The following is a 17,810-nucleotide window of genomic DNA, read 5'->3' as shown; positions in this document are numbered from 1 at the left end:
CATTGAACACTTAGCCCAAGCCATTAGAGCGAATCCTAATATCCGAGGCATTCAAACCTCCTCCTCTCAATGTAAGCTTTCCCTATACACAGAAAATCTACTCCTATATGTAACCCAACCCCATATCAGTGTACCGTCCATACTTGCAGAGAGCAACCGATTTGGCCGCTACAGTAACTATAAATTAAATATCTCCAAAACGGAAGCACTGAACCTATCCCTAACGCAAACTACCCTTTCCTCACTCAAAAACAATTTTTCCTTCAACTGGCATACAAACTCAATCTCATACCTAGGGACAACCATCCCAAAACGCACCTCCGACATATATGCCCTGAACTTTAGCCCATTGCTTACTAAACTCAGACGTCTAACAGACGGTCGCATGGACCTACCCGTGACCTGGTTCAGTCGCATAAATACCCTTAAAATGGACATATTGTCCAAACTATTATATTTATTCCAAGCCCTCCCGATTGCCCTGCCATCCGCATTCTTCCGAACCCTCCGCTCCATGGCAATTTGTTTTGTATGGAGGGGAAACCACCCAAGGTTGAAACACAAACTCCTGTGCTCCCCCACCCATAAAGGTGGGGCAGGACTACCCAACCTTGAAATGTACCACACAATGGTGATTTCCTGCATATTGGAGTGGTTCCCCCGTCCCTTGATTAAGGCCTCCACCTTAGTGAAACAGGACCTCTCCACAACGGACCTTAGGGCACTGTTATGGGGCCATGACCCGACACATAAATCTCTCTCACAACTATCCCCCCTCACCAGAGATGCTCTTGCAATCTGGTACCGAAGGAAGGAGAGCTACTCCCTATCCTCCGAACCGAGCCCCCTCACCCCTTTATTCGACAATCCAGACGACCCTGAGATCAGCATGACCCATGTCATAGATAACTATTCTAGAGACTCCTGGCCCATAGCACAACAATTTGTTAATAATGCTAATGGTATCTTCAAACTGAATCGAACCTTTGCAACCTCTAATATAAAGTGGCTTACACGTTTGCACTTGACGTCCAACTGTAAAAAACTATATTACTCCAAACAAGTCCATAGGCCCCAACTAGCTTTGAACAGCTCTGCACACTCTCAGCAGCCCCCCGACATAGCCTATCACTGATCTACAAGATTATCTTGGACCACACTCATGACACCTTACCTAAATACACCATAGTCTGGTCAGAGGAACTTGGGAGAGACATAACAGAGGCGGAATGGGGTAAAGCATATCTTTTTACTCATAAATCATCCATCTCAAGCTACACCCAGGAAAAAAACAGCAAACTGGTATCAAGGTGGTATCCAGTGCCAACCAAACTTAAGATCATGTATCCTTCAACCCCTGACATCTGCTGGAGATGTAACTCCATCACAGGTTCCCAGGGAGCAATTACATTGTTGGGATGGGACTCGCTGTCCCCCTACCTCCCTTACCCCCCTCCCTCCCTCCTTCTCCCCCGGCAGCTTTCCACCCTCTTCACTTCTTCTTTCCTTTCTAACTTTTCCTCCTAGGCTATTTATAACCACCACATGCAATTGTATGTATTCTGTTTTTCTAACACGGCTTTTTCAGAGACTTGAAAATGCATTGTTTCTGTGTTTCTGAAAATCCCCTCAGCTTAGACTAATTACAATACTCTCCCTCGGCCGCTGGACTCAGCAGGATCCCATAGGGGCATCCAGGACAGTGGAGCCTGTGTTTACCTAAAATATCTACACTAAGCTGGTGAATATACCTCTGGATGCATCCTCAGGTCACCAGGTTGTACCCCACAGTTTGCACTATATTGACAATTTTATGTATCGTTCTTTATTAGTCCATTAGACCTAGTGTGAGGCACCTGGACCTGTTTTTGTTATTTCACTACTCTTTATTGTTTTTTGTTTTGTCTATACATATGTCTGAAACAAACTACAAATTTTATTGAACCATAAACATCATATGCCTGTAAACATCAATCACACCGTGGCAAAACGCATGTGTGAATGCAGCCTTAAGAGCTTGTTCAGATTTGTTTGGGGGGACCCTATAAACACGTTGAGCCACAAATTTAGCACCCCCTCAACCACCTCTCCACTTAATCTGCAGAGGCAGCAGACAGGGTGGTCGCATGCTATGATATGATCATCATGCTTTTCTTCATGCCCTACAAGAAAAATGATCCCCCTTGTAGAGTACCACACTAACGCTGCCAAACGCAACCCGTGCAACTGAAACCAGACACTCCACAAATGCACAACAACCGTGTGCAATGCACGCAGTGCGTTGGTGCAGCATTTACTGGGTTAAAACAGGCGGTGAGGAGGCATCATATCAGTTCCACATCGCCCGTCGATTGCATGCGCAGTCCTGTTATATTAATGCTGACAGGCAGGGAAAAGACGTTATGACAGAAGAGACCAATCGGGTCTCTTTAGTCATAAAAATCATACCTGTCCGTGGTGCACTGCTTTTCACAGGCCTTTGACAGACGATGATGAGGCGCTATGCCGCTTTAATCCTCTAATGCCGTGTACACACGACCGGACTTTCCGGCAGACTAGGTCCGACGGTCTTCCCAACGGACTTTTGCCGGAGTTCCGACTGACTTTCTGAACGAACGGACTTGGACACACACAATCACACCAAAGTCCGACAGATTCGACCGTGATGACGTACCACTGGACCAGACTAAGGAAGTTCATAGCCAGTAGCCAATAGCTGCCCTAGTGTCGGTTTTCATCCATCGGACTAGCATACAGACGAACGGATTTTTCCACCAGACTCCAGTCCGTAGGAAAGATTTGAAACATGTTCCAAATCTAAAGTCCTTCTGATTTTTTGACAGCAAAGGTCTGATGAAGCCCACACATGGTCGAATTGTCCGACGGATTTGTTCCGTCTGACCTTTGCTGTCGAAAAGTCTGGCCGTTTGTACACGGCATAAGGCCCCTTTTCACACAGGCAGACCAATCAGATCTGCCTGTCAGTTTTTTTAGGCAGACCCAATCAAAACCATCCATTGCTCTCTATTACATTACATAGTTGGTAAGGTTGCAAAAAGGCACAAGTCCAACTGTGTGTGTGCTTTTATGTCAGTATTAGATTGTATATCCCTGTATGTTGCGGTCATTCAGATGCTTATCTAATAGTTTTTTGAAATTATCTATGCTCCCGCTGAGACCACTGCTTGTGGAAGAGAATTTCACATCCTTACCACTCTTACTGTAAAGAACCCTCTACGCATTTTAACCACTTCAATACAGGGCACTTCCCCCCTTCGGCCTGATGTACACCTATGCATTTTTAGTGCTTTTTGCATTTTAGAGATTTGCACTACAGAACGTGTTCCATAGGAAACCATGTTAATTGGACTGTAGTGCAAATCTGCAAAATGCAAAAAGCACTAAAAATGCATAGGTGTGAATTAGGCCTTCCTGCCCAAGCCAATTTTTAGCTTTCAGCGCTATAGCTTTTTAAATGACAATTGCGAGGTCATGCAACACTGTACCTAAACACATTTTTTGTAATTTTGTTCCCACAAATAGGGCTTTCTTTTGGTGGTATTTGATCACCTCTGGGGTTTTTCTTTTTTGCTAGAAAAATAAAAAAAGGCAAAAAATGTTGAAAAAAAAAATTGTTTCCTTTGTTTCTGTTATAAAATTTTGTAAATTTTCTTATCACTGATGGGCACTGATGAGGCTGCACTGACGGGCACTGATAAGGCGGCACTAATGAGGTGGCACCAATGACCTGGCACTGATCATGGGCACTAATAGGTGGCACTAATGGGCACTCATAGGTGGCAATGATGGCCACTCATAGGCGACACTGATGGGCACGGAAAGGCTGCACTGATGGGTAGTTATGAGTGGCACTGATAGGTGGCACTGGGCACTGATGGACACTGATAGATGGCACTGATGGACACTGATAGATGGCACTGATGGGCATCACTGATAAGGAGGCACTGGCAGGCATTACTGATGGGCACTGATTGGCATAGTTTATGGGCACTGATTGGCATCCCTGGTGGACATGGGTGGCATACCTGGTGGTCATCAGTAGTGAGTTTCCCTGTTGGTCCTGGTGGCATCCCTGGTGGTCCTGGGTGGGCATCCTCAGGGGGACTGCGCTGATAATCAATCAATCCCTCCTGTCAAAAGAGCAGCTGATCGGCTCTCCTCTAGTCGCGTCTGTCAGACGCGATAGAGGAAAAGCTGATACATGGCTTTTCCTGTTTACACCGTGATCAGCTGTGATTGGGCACAGCTGATCATGTGGTAAAAAGTCTCCGCCAGAGACTCTTTACCTAGATCGGTGTTGCTGTATGTCAGACTGACACATTGCACAACCGATCGCCGTGCTGCATGCCCAAACGGACGTGCACCAGCTTGTTATCCTCAAAGACATCATGAGTGTTCCAGTCAGGATAATGGAAACACCGCCTGCCCGTCATTCTGCTATGGGCCGGGAGGAGTGGTTAAGGTTAAACCGCTTTTCTTCTAATTTTAGTAAATGGCCAAGTGTCTTTATGTTCCCTTGTGCAGTTTTATTCGTCACCAGTATGGTATTTGTATATTGAAATCATATCCCCTCGCAGGCGTCTCTTCTTCAGAGAGAATAAGTTCAGTGTTTGCAACCTCTCCTCATAACTAATATCCTTCAGACCCTTTATTAGCGTTGTTGCCCTTCTTTGGACTCTCTCCAGTTCCAGTACATCCTTCCTGAGGACTGGTGCCCAGAAATGGACAGCATATTCCAGGTGCGGCCGGGCCAGAGTCATGTAGAGAGGGAGAATTATCGTTTTATCTCTGGAGTTGATCCCCTTTTTAATGCATGCCAATATTCTGTTTGCTTTGTTAGCAGCAGCTTGGCATTGCATGCCATTGCTGGGCCTATCATCTACTAGGATCCCCAGGTTCTCTTCCTTCCTAGATTCCCCCAGAGGTTCTCCCCCCCAGTGTATAGATTGCATTCATATTTTTTTCACCCAAATTAATTACTTTACATTTTTCTACATTGAACCTCATTTCACATGTAGTTGCCCATCCCATTAATTTGTTCAGATCTTCCTGCAAGGTTTCCACTTCCCGCAGAGAAGTTATTGCCCTGCTTAGCTTAGTATCATAGTCTGCAAAGACTGAGTTTAAACTGTTCATCCCATCCTCCAGGTTGTTTATGAATAAATTAAATAGGATTGGTCCCAGCACAGAACCCTGGGGGGCCCCACTTTCCACCCCGGACCATTCCCAGAACTCCATTTATCACCACCCTTTGGACTCACCCCCATAGCCAGTTTTCAAACCATGTACTCCCCCTATGGTCCATGCTGACAGACCTTTGTCAGCATGAACCAAAAAAATAAGTAAAAAATTAAGTAAAACTTTATGGGGACTGTATCAAATGCCTTTGCAAAATCCAGATACACCACATCTGTGGGCCTTCCTTTATCTAGATGGAAACTCACCTCCTCGTAGAAGGTTAACCTCCTCGTAGAAGGTTAACAGGTTTGGCAAGAACAATTCTTCATGAATCCGTGCTGATTACTGCTAATAATACTGTTTTTTATTACTAAAATCTTGTATATAGTCCTTTATCATCACATCCAAGAGCTTGCATACCATTGATGTTAGGCTAACTTGTCCATAGTATTGAGAGATGGGTGTCAATGGACATGTGTCTGTTGACTCCCGCCAACATCCTATCAGATCCACTAAAACCAGATAGATGGGTGATCCGTTACCCATCCAGTTAGTGGATCAGATGGTCAGCAGGCTATGTCTGTGTCCGTTCTACATAAGTGGAGCAGATACGGACAAGCCATTCATCTGCTTAGCGGGGATCAGTAGACAGATTCCTTGCTGAGCAGGTGGACTCCTGGCGGAATGTGCCCCATGTGGAAGGGGTCTTAATGCCGCACCATCGCTCTGCAGGACAGTCGCAGTGTGGCCCCAGTCACTTGAATGGGCGTGTTCAACAGGGCTAGCTCTGAGGAAGGGGGTGCGCCCCCGAAACACGTTAGCTGCACCCTGTGTTCTGAGCATGTATTTATGGCCTTTTGTCAGTTGCATTTTGTGAGTACCCACTTTTATACAAAAATTTCTGATTATTAAATTATCTCTGGTAATGCACTAGGTGTGCGCGCCTTCCATTTCTGTTTTTCACGAAAGGTTCTTAATGTCCGATCCTATTTTATTAACCTTTTGCACTGTGGGAGGTACAGTAATACAATGTATAAAGAGTACAAAAATAGCAAAGGACACCTCCACCAAAATATGGCAATACGTACAACAGACTACATGAGTAATTGTCAGTCAAACTATCATTGCAATGAAAACAGAGGAATGGCCTGCTAATGAAGGGCTGGGTGTAACATGCTGGCACTGGTGTGGTTAAACTCAAAGAGCTTGTTTAGGTTTCACTCACGCAGCCAGAAAAACTGCATATTCTAGTGTTTTGTAATTACAGGTCTGAATACAGCTGCATTGTTTTCAATGGAACCATTCACACAGGTGCGAAAACATGAGCTGCTTTCACATCTGTAATACAGAATCCAAAAATCTGCGTCTAAAAACATGTGCTTTATGCGTTTATTCATATAAACCCATGCATAATTGTTTGTAAGGGCGTAAATTAAGTCCAACAAAGAGGAAAAATAAATAAATGATGTCCGCATACACATATTTATGTGTTTAATTGTATCTATACACAAGTATTTTACTGATCATTACAGGGGGAACTTTTCTCCTAGAAAACACATGGGTAATAACATTAGTAACATTTTTATGGCCGTGTGATTGAGGCCTTACACTTCTGGATGAGGGGCAGTAAAAACATGTGGCTAAGCTGCATCTTTACTACCCCCTCAACCCCTCCACCCTAAGCTGCAAAGGTATCGGTCGGGGGTTGTACACATGCCGTGGCAGGAATTAAACCCCATATCACATTCAGCAGGCACTACCGCCCCGCTGAATGCTACCTATTAAAATGAATAAGGCTGCCCTGCAACCTCCCAGCAACAACGTGCACTGCACACAGTTGGTGAGCAGTAGTAGTGCAGCATTTAGGGGATTAAAACAGGCAGTGAGGTGGCGACATATTGCCTCTGAAAAGCAATCAAACCAAGGACCACTTTTCAGAGCCGTGGTAGTACTTACTACTAATGTCAACAAGGCCAACTTTCTACACCTCTATGGTCCCAATTGTCCTTCATTAAGGCCGGGTTCACATATGTGCGAATTGGATGTGGTTTTCACGGCATCCAATTCAATGACATGTGAGTGTGACCGGCTCTCAATGGAACCTGTTTACACAGATCCAGGGCGGCCGTGGTGCAAATTCCAAAAGGGTCCTGTGCGTTTTTGGGTTTAGTTCGGGTGTGAATTCAGGCAAAAATTCAGACGTGAATCGCACCTGAACCAGTGAACAGGAACGCCCCGGACCCCAGGCTGGAAACCGCAACTGCACATGTGTGAACCTCGGCAAGCCCCTCTTTTGTAACCAAATCCTGCCTTCTACATGCTTAGTAGAAAACATGCACTATATTAAGTCCATAAAACTTCTCATCTAGTCTTCATTATACTAATTTGGTCTGTTAAAGTTTAACTCAAGGCAAAGCTTTTTTTTTTTCTTAGGCTGGCCATACATTATACAATTTTCTTCTATAGATTTCCTTTAGATTTACCAAAACCATATAATATGAGGTCAAATCTGAACGCTTTCAGTTTGTGTGGTGCAATCAGGCAGGCCCTTGTACTACACAGTTGAAGGTAAATCTAAAGGAAATTGAATAAGAAAATTGTATGGTGTAGAACAGTAGAAAAGAAATAGCGGAGAAATCTTCCAACGGGGACACTAGTTCTGGTGACAACCAGTAATTCTCACATTTGAAGGATTTCCTCTCACTTCCTGTTTGGGCTATGGAACAGGAAGTAAAGATAAATCTCCCCAATGGGACACAGATCGAGAAAAACAAAGGCAGGGGTTATAACTCCCTCTTATGCTTTCCAATATGAAAAAAAAAAGTTTTGTCTTTAGTTCTACTTCAACCAGTAGTTGACCACGCGCTGTAGTTTTACCACTACAGTGCGGGAAGGCTGCGCAGAATCACATATACAGTATATATATATATATATATATATATATATATATATTTTAGCTATATATATATATATATATATATATATATATATATATATATATATAATAGATCCGTGATTCTTCTTCTCTGGGTAGGGGGCACGCACGTGGTTTGTCACCGCACATGCCGATCACTGGGTCCAGGCCAATGATTGACCGCTGGCACCCGATGATCGTCTCTGAGCTTCCTTGAACACAGCTCTGTGAATATAAACAACACAGAGTTGTGTTCAGTGATAGGAGATGGGTTTGTTTGTTCATTCCTTGGGAATGAAAAGCAACTAGATCCCCAGTAAAAGCAGCGCACAGTACACACATAAACATTTGTTAGGCACACACTTAACCCCTTGATCGGTCTAGATGTTAACCCCTTCCCACCCAGTGTCATTAGTGCAGTGACAGTGCATATTATTACCACTGATCACTGTAATATGGCCACTGGTGATGTCAGTGACAGTTAGTTAGTCCCCCCCCAGTGTCAGTTAGTGCACTGTTTCTCAATTCCAGTCCTCAAGGCGCACCAACAGGTCATGTTTTCGGGATTTCGCTCAGATGAAATGGCTGTGGTAGTTACTGAGGCAGGGACACTGATCAAATCACCTGTGCAAAATAATGGAGAGCCTGAAAACATGACCTGTTGGTGCGCCTTGAGGAGTGGAATTGAGAAACACTGAGTTAGTGTCAGATTTCCCGCCGCAATCACCCCACTAGTCCCGTTATAAGTCAATGACCGCCACCATTAGTAGTATAAAAAACAAAATTCCAGTCTATATCCCATAGTTTGTAGACACTATAACTTTCACGCAAACCAGTCAATATACACTTATTGGGATTTTTGTTATCGACGACTTGTAGCAGAATACATTTTGTTTTACTTTCTCCATCAGCTCATCCCTCACATCCAGGGGTGGACTGACAACTCATGGGGCCCCCAGGCAATAGGAGATTATGGGGCCACACAGTATACACAAACACACACACACACATACAGTATACAATCACACAGTATACACAGACATGTTTCTATTGGCTGAGAAGGTACTGGAGAGCTGGGGCAGCTATAATCTCAGGATTTTTAGACCAAAAGGATGTCGGTAAGGGATATTTCAGAGACGGATGTAAAAAAAAAACACAAGTTTTTACATACTGTCCCTGGTTTTACTGAGGCTGGCAACCCTGATGGTCCCCCCTAATGGCATGGGGGCCTCGGGCAGTGCCCGAGTGGCCCAATGGTCAGTCCGACCCTGCTCACATCTATGACATTTTGTATCAATTGACCCTCCTAGATTGTAAGCTCTAATGAGCAGGGCCCTCTGATTCCTCTTGTACCAAATTGTAATGTAAATGTAATGTCTGCCTTCATTTTGCTAAGCGCTGCGCAAACTGTTGGCACTATATAAATCCTGGATAATAATAATAATAATAATTTTGGCCAAAATGTATTAAGAGATTTCATTTTTTTATGGTAAGGTGATATATTTTATAGCAGAAATTACATACATATATATATATATATATATACTTTTTAAATTGTCAGGCTTTTTTCAGTTATATATAAAAAAAAAAACAGCGGTGATCAAATACCACCAAAAGAAAGCTCTATTTGTGTGAAAAAATGAACTAAATTTAGGTTGGTTACAGCATTTCATGGCTGTGCAATTGCCAGGTAAAGTAGCGCAGCGCTGCAAAGCAAAGAATGCCACGGTCATGGCGGGGGGTAAAACCTTCCGGAGCTGAGGTGGTTAATTTAAACTCTAGCGCAACAGAATAGAAGCGGGCAAGGAATCCCCCATGTTTGTTTGCCGAGAGATGTCATGTCATAGGGCGTATCCTCTGTCTAGGCATTTTACCCTAAAGGATATTCTTTCTAAGTCAGGAGGTGTGCAGCGAGTTCCCAGAAATAGCCATTTTCTTAAAGGGCAGTGACATAGTTTCGCTTTCATTTCCAGTAATTTCAGTTTATTGTTCCTGGAAGACCTTGTGTATAAAGAGTAGAACATGTCACCTGGGATACCACCCTGACTATGTCCACAGTCACCTAGGCACATTATTATTATACAGTACCATGCGTTCGCTTATTAAGCCAGCTTTTTACATGTGTCATATACAAAAAGGCATCCCCGGCTTCCCTCTAGATGAGCACGCTCCTTTTCATAAAGAAACGTGTCTAGCTGAGCTCTTGTTTAGCCAAGGTTCAAACACACTATATTACCAAAAGTATTGGGACACCTGCTTTTACACACACTCACGAATTTTAATGTCTTAGTCCGTAGGGTTGAATATTGAGTTGGCCCACCCTTCGCAGCTATAACAGCTTCAACTCTTCTGGGAAGGCTGTCCACAAGGTTTAGGAGTGTCTATGGGAATGTTTGATCATTCTTCCAGGTCAAGCACCGATGTGGACAAGAAGGCCTGGCTCGCGGTCTCCACTCTTATTCATCCCAAAGGTGTTCTATCGAGGCCAGTCAAGTTCCTCCAACCCAAACTCGCTCATCCATGTCTTTATGGACCTTGCTTTGTGCACTAGTCCAAATCATTTGGTGGAGGGGGGATTATAGTGTGGGGTTGTTTTTCAGGGATTGGGCTTCGCCCCTTAGTTCCAGTGAAGGAAACACTTAAGCCCCATACACACTATCAGTTTTTCTGCTGAGTTTTTCCTTCAGTTTTACCAAAACCACATAATATGAGGTCAAACGTTAGGAGTTTCAATTTGTATGCAATCAGGCAGGCCCTTCTACTACATGGTTTTGGTAAACCTGAAGGAAAAACTCAGCAGAAAATCTGATAATGTGTATGGGGCTTTAAGGCGTCAGCATGCCAACACATTTTGGACCTTTCATGCCCCCAACTTTGTGGGAACAGTTTGGGGATGTCCCCTTCCTGTTCCAACATGGCTGCGCACCAGTGCACAAAGTAAGGTCCATAAAGACATAGATGAGAGTTTGTTGTGGAGGAACTTGACTTGCCTTACCTCAACCCAATAGAACACCTTGGGGATGAATTCAAGCAGAGACTGCGAACCAGGTCTTCTCGTCCACATCAGTGCCTGACCTCACAAATGCGCTTCTGGAAGAATGGTCAAACAATACCATAGACACTCCTAAACCTTGTGGACAGCCTTCCCAGAACAGTTGAAGCTGTTATAGCTGTAAAGGGTGGGTCAACTCAATATTGAACCCTACGGACTAAGACTGGGATGTCATTGAAGTTCATGTGTGTGTGTAAAGGCAGGTGTTTCAATACATTTGGTAATAAAGTGTATGTTCGAATTGGATGTGGTTTTCGCCGCAGCCCATTGGCATGACAAACAAGTGGACCGACTCTCAATGGAGCCGCTTCACACATGTCCGTGGTGGCTGCGGTCCGCATTCCAAAGGGGTCCCTTGCATGTTTGGATCAAGTTCATGCCGGGAACCGCAACCAACACCATTCAACACAGTCCAGCATCCAGCTTGGACTACATTGGTCATTCACCCCTATGTCCCCTCTGTGTATTTCCAGTGCTCACTCCCTTGAAGCATGGAGGACAAACGGGTCGACAACCTGGAGCATGGGGAAGAACGATGATAAATGGGTTTTCAAGACTCAGTTTGTGCAGTTTTTTAGCTAAAATGCATACCCTATAATGACAGGTGATTGGTGGCCGCAGGTATTCGTGGCAGTCCGCATAGCCAGTGATTACCTGTGGTGAATCATCCAGCGGCGATCAATGTAATCGCTGACTGTGCAGAGAGCTGAAGCCTCCTGCGACCTGTCATTATGGTGAATGAGGCTAGCGGCCACAAGTAGATTCCTGCCACTGCAAATCATGGCGGTGCGAATGTAGCCTAAAGCCTAGTACACACGGGCCAAAAATGGGTGGCATCAGCCGCTTCAATAGAAACTGGCCAACATTCGTCCCGTGTGTACTGCAGCCGGTCCAACAGAACCTGGCCAAACGTGTATGACCGAAAAAGGTCTGCCGATCGGCTCCCAATCAGCGCTCCTGGCCAATAGCTGAGAGCGCTGACCAGTGTCCTTGCGTCCCCCCTGTCAGAACACAATAGCACACTAGAGGAGATTGCTGTACTAACATTGGATTGTTAGTACATGGGCTCTGACCTGAGCTGCCAGTTTTTTTTTCCTTTAGGCCGGGTTCACACCGCTGCGATGCGGGAACGCAGCGAATCCGCGGCGTTTTCCCGCATCGCATTACTCCCGCCGGCAGTTCACACTGCCCTATGCGGAAGGCTGGGAGTGTCAATGATATGTTAATGACACCCCCAGATCCGTCCGCATATCGCAGTGCGATCTGCTGACTCGCACAGGAATCGGATCGCATGGTGTGAACCCCCATGCGATCCGATTCTGTTGCGGACCAAAAAAAGGGTCCCGTGCGAGTTTGCTGCGGGAGCGATGCGAATTCAGCCATACTATCTGTATGGCTGAACTCGCATCGCTACGGAGATCGGATGTGATTTGCGGTGCGAATCACATCCGGATCTCCCCCCGCAGCAGTGTATACCCAGCCTTAGCCCGCTGGGTTAAATGAAAAAAAAAAAAAACCTGTAGTGTGTACTAGGCTTTTATATATTAATTACAAGTGCTAGAACCCCAATTTCTACAAATTCCTTCAATTATTCTCTATGGAGTTGATTCACATCTCCACTCCAAATTGTCTGAAGCCAAATTCCTGAAGCTCATAGAAATTCGGAAGCTTTTTTTTTTTTTTTTTACAGATCAAATCGCATGACAAGTCGCACCCCATTGTCTGCAATGGCACTGTTCAAATCAGTGTGACGCCAACTTTGTAGTGCTGCACCAATTTAAAAAAGTAGTTCACTACTTTTGGCGATTCCGGGTGTGACGTGCATAGACATCTGTGCCTGAAGCCGCACAGATGTCTTCCAAGTCGCACTGACAATGTGGCTTTGAAATTGTGCGATTTCAGGTGAAGTCGCACGATCTCAAAGCTGCATTCAATACGAACGAGGGCTTAGGAGGGGCAGTTGGCGGTCAGCAAAAACGCATCTCAACCACGTATTTTTGCACCCCCCCCCCCAACCACATGTCCAAATGAAGCCTTACACTATACAAAAAATCGTTCAAACCCATTTTCGAAAAATGAACATTTGGCCATGAGAGAAAAACAATAGCGCCATCATAATCGTAATCATAAATCGTTCAATGGAGATAAATGAATCAATTTTTTGTTTGTTTTTTCACATATACCTAGTGCAAACAGTTTGGACGAGAAACATATTAGCCTTTCAATCGTTCAGTCGGCAAAAAATTTCCAAACTTGTCCTTCGTTTTTTTTGGGCTCAAAATTGTCCCAACCGATTACTGATTTGTGCCAATTAACTGTCCAAAAAACTAACGATCTTTCTAAATGACAGAATTTCGACCAATTTTTTCCTATAGTGTATGGCCAGCAATAGAGTCAATTAAAGAGGAACTACAGTATGCTCACATAATTTGTATTAAAAACATCTTTGCCATACTGAAGCTTCCCTCCAACCACTTTGCATATTATTTTATATATACTCTGTACTTGCCAAATATGCTGCAGAAATCTCCCTCCACTGAGTCTGGCTGCATCCATTTTAACTGTGGGCAGCTGAAGCTGCTTCCTGTTTACTTCCTGGATTTACAGCGGGGGCCACACCTCCAGATCTGCAGCTCTCATTGGCCCTCTTACGACTCACCCCCCCCCCCCCCCTTTTCCTGGCAGAGAGAGAGCTGTGCATGATGTCATAAGCCTAGACTTTTTCACAGACAAAAAACAGGAAGTGGGCTTTATAAGGTATTTACTGGCAGAAAAAAAATGCTTTACTATCCAAAGTTAAAACAACAAGGGCAGAAGATTTAATAGATGGAAAGTTGAAAAGAAAATGACTGAAGGTCCTCTTTAATTGACTAACTTAAATTAAATTAAAGCTGAACTCCAGCTATCACTTTTTAGGCAGATACAGCAAGAGTTTTTTCATAAAGGTTTTACATAAAATCTGATCATTGTAAGCACCCCTGGCAGCAGTAAATGGTTTGTCTCGACCGTCTAACTGACACTTTTTCTGGACACCTTATGGCCCGTACACACGATCCGAATATCGTGCGAAAACTGACATCCGAGAAAGAATCGTACGATTTTCAGACTACACTACTTTCGAGAGCCGATCACGACAATTCATCCGATATTATTAGATCAGACAAGCGTGAAAATTTTCCTCATACGATACCAGATCGTACGATTTTCGTTTGGCCATTATAGCTGTCGTCCAAAAATACAATACAAATACATTACAACACATGACATCACTTGCGATTTTTTTTTCTTTCTGTCGTATGAGAATTTTCCGTGACTTTAGTTACCTATTCAATTTCTACTTGCGACTATTAAGCGAAAAAAGTCGTACGATATTCGGATCGTGTGCACGGCCCATTATGCCTCGTCCACACGATCGCACATTCCGACAACAAAATCCATGGATTTTTTCAGACGGATGTTGGCTCAAACTTGTCTTGCATACACGCGGTCGTGCAAATCTTGTCGGAAATTCCGAACGTCAAGAACGTGGTGACGTACAACGAGCTGGAAAAACTGACGTTCAATAGCCAGTGCGGCTCTTCTGCCTGATTCCCAGCATGCGTGGAACTTTGTGCGTCGGAATTGTGTACACACGATCAGAATTTCCGCCATCGCCAAAATCCGTTGTTGGAAAATCCAGATCTCAAATTTTGTTTGTCGGAAATTCCGATGGAGCCTACACACAGTGGGAATTTTCTACAACAAGCTCCCATCCAAAATTTACCGTCGGAAAATCAGACTGTGTGTACGGGGCAAGGAAGTTGAAGAAAAGGCAGTGTCCCCAGGTGAAAATAAAAGGGACGAAAAGCCTCAAAAAGAAAACAAATGCAGCCGCCACATCTAAGAATCAGCGAGCTGCAATTTATTTACATTTTCTGCTTATTGGTTTAGATACGCTTTAACTTTGAGCGAATGGGAGATTTGCACCCGCAGATCTGAGCTGATCCAGTCTATCTAATGAGCAGGGCACAGGCACAGCAGTGTACATGAGCCACTGATAGAGGGGAGAGGAGGGAACTCTACCATCTAAAGGGACACAGGGGATTCTCCTTTCCTTCTACACCTAGCAAAGGCCGCCTCTTCTGTCACAAGCTGTCATACGTACCTGCAGAAAGAAGTCCTCTGTGCTTGGAGCTTCTCCTACATTGTGTGACAAGTCCCCTTACACATCAGTCATAAGACACATCTTCTCCCTCCTAAACTGCGAGCAAGGCCCATCATAATAATCAGGAAGTGTTCTCTATTTCTTGTGTACAGTCCAACTGCAGCTTCCTGTGGGAAGGAGTATCTAAACTCTCCTCCCCTTTAAGAGTATAGTCTAATGGCTCCTCTCCTAAGTTCTGAACATATGTGTATGACGCGTGTGTCAGGGGTTTTCCCTCTCGCCTTACCTTCTCATTTCTAGTGTTTGCATCTCATCAATAGAAAACAAACACAAAGTTGTCCTATATGTAGCAAAGCTTACATCTGGGGTTGTCCTCCGCCCTGCTGGAAAAAAAAAAAAGGGAAGTTATTAGTACATGGAATGGAAGGCCCGTCTACTAACTTTGCATGCTACGTAAACCCTTAAGCCCCATACACACTATCAGATTTTCTGCTGATTTTTGTCTTCAAGTTTACCAAAACCATGTAGTAGAAGGGCCTGCCTGATTGCAAAAAAATTGAAACCCCTAAGGTTTGACCTCATATTATATGATTTTGGTAAAAAATCAGCAGAAAATCTGATAGTGTATATGGGGCTTAATGCCGCGTACACACGATCGGAATTTCGGACCAGCAAAAGACCAATGATAGCTTTTCATCGGAAAATGCGACCGTGTGTATATTTTAGCTGGCCGAATTCCCACCAGCAAAAATTTGATAGCTTGTTCTCAATTTTCCCAATGGAAAAAATTTCTATCGGAAAATTCCGATCGTGTGTATGCAATTCCGACACTCAAAAACTCACGCGTGCTCAGATACAACTACGAGACGGAAGCCATTGGCTACTGGCTATTGAACTTCCTTTTTCTAGTCCTGTCCGTGTACATGTTGTATGTCACTGCGTTCTTGGCAGTCGGAATTTGGTGTGATCCTGTGTAGGCAAGCCAGTTTGAGTGGAATTCCGGTGGGAATTATGACGGGAAAACCATCAGAGCTTTTTCCGACGAGAATTCCGATTGTGTGTACGCGGCATTAGAGTATGAGGGACATTTATTCATTTAGTCGCACTGCACGGCAAAGCGAAACAGGAGAGATGAGATCACATGCTTTAATAAGACACTTTGGAGTTGATTTACTAAAGGCAAATCCACCGTGCACTGCAATTGCACTTGGAAGTGCAGTCATTGTAGATCTGAGGGGAAGATCTGAACTGAGGGGAAGCTCTGCTGATTTTGTCATCCAATCATGTGCAAGCTAAAATGCTGCTTTTTATTGTCCTTCCGTGTCCCCCTCGGATCTACAGCGACTGCACTTCCAAGTGCACTTGAAGTGCACAGAGGATTTGCCTTTAGTGAATAACCCCCTTTGATTCATATAATCACCCCTTTGCTGCTATAAAAGAGCACCCTGTCATTAAAAAAGCTGCCCTCTTCTGACTTCTTTAGGGTATGTTTTAGAAACGTGGCTAACATTAACAAACCTCTGAAAAGCAATAGGCAGTGGATTGCTTTTTAGAAGCGTTTAACAGGCAGTGAGGAAGTAATATGTCTCCTTCCCACCTGCTGTTTTTTTATTTTTTATTTAATTCTTTATTTAAAGTGAAACTTCAGTCATATTTTTCAACTTTCCATCTATTAAATCTTCTGCCCTTGTTGTCTTGAAGGGGTTGTAAACCCTCGTGTTTTTCACCTTAATGCATCCTATGCATTAAGGTGAAAAAACTTCTTTCACTGAGCAGGCCCCCAGCCTCAGTTTTACTCACCTGAGCCCATTGGATAGATTAATAGCTGCGCAGCCATTGGCTCCCACTGCTGTAAATCAAATCCAATGACGCAGGGGGCAGGGCGAGTCTGGCATTCTGTGTCATTGGATGCAAATGCTGGACTTGGGAGTGTGCCCACAAGGTAACCCCCAGGGAGAGCGCTTCTCCTAAGGGGTTTACCGATGTGGTGAGGAGCTGCGAGCGGTTGGGGGACCCCAGAAGACAATGATCGGGGGCCACTCTATGCAAAACAAACTGCACAGTGGAGGTAAGTATGACATGTTTGTTATTTTTTTACAAGGGTTTACAATCCCTTTAACTTAGGATAATAAAACATTTTTTTTTCTGCCAGTAAATACCTTATACAGCCCACTTCCTGTTTCTTCTCTGGTAAAAAGCCTAGGCTTATGACATCATGCACAGCTCTGTCACTCTCACTCTTGTGAGAGTTTGCCAGGAAGGGGGTGGGGGGGTGAGTCATAAGAGTACCAATGAGAGCTGCAGAGCTGGAGGTGTGCCTGTGTAAATCCAGGAAGTGAACACTCAGCAGCTTCGGCTGTCCACAGTTAAAATGGATGCAGCCAGACTCAGTGGAGGGAGCCTTCTGCAGCATATTTGGCAAGTACAGAATCACAGTATATATAAAATATGCAAAGTGGTTGGAGGGAAGCTTCAGAATGACAAAGATATTTTTATTACAA

At 44.2% G+C, this 17,810-nt stretch overlaps 1 protein-coding gene across 1 annotated transcript in view; it reads right to left on the bottom strand.

Moving 5' to 3' along the window:
• Positions 1-15,492, bottom strand: part of RIPK1 (receptor interacting serine/threonine kinase 1) — a 67,678-nt gene extending 52,186 nt beyond the window's left edge. The window contains exon 1 of the mRNA XM_077492111.1: positions 15,310-15,492. The gene's annotated coding sequence lies outside the window, so the exon portion shown is untranslated. The remainder of the gene's footprint in view (positions 1-15,309) is intronic.
• Between the last annotated feature and the right edge of the window lie 2,318 nt (positions 15,493-17,810).

The sequence above is a fragment of the Lithobates pipiens genome, unplaced genomic scaffold (genome assembly GCF_037356315.1).
Source record: "Lithobates pipiens isolate NorthernLeopardFrog02 unplaced genomic scaffold, aLitPip1_a1.2 Scaffold_19, whole genome shotgun sequence".
Classification (NCBI taxonomy): Eukaryota; Metazoa; Chordata; class Amphibia; order Anura; family Ranidae; genus Lithobates; species Lithobates pipiens.
The sequence above is the reverse complement of the archived record's forward strand: the minus strand, read 5'-3'. Positions and strand labels throughout refer to the sequence as shown.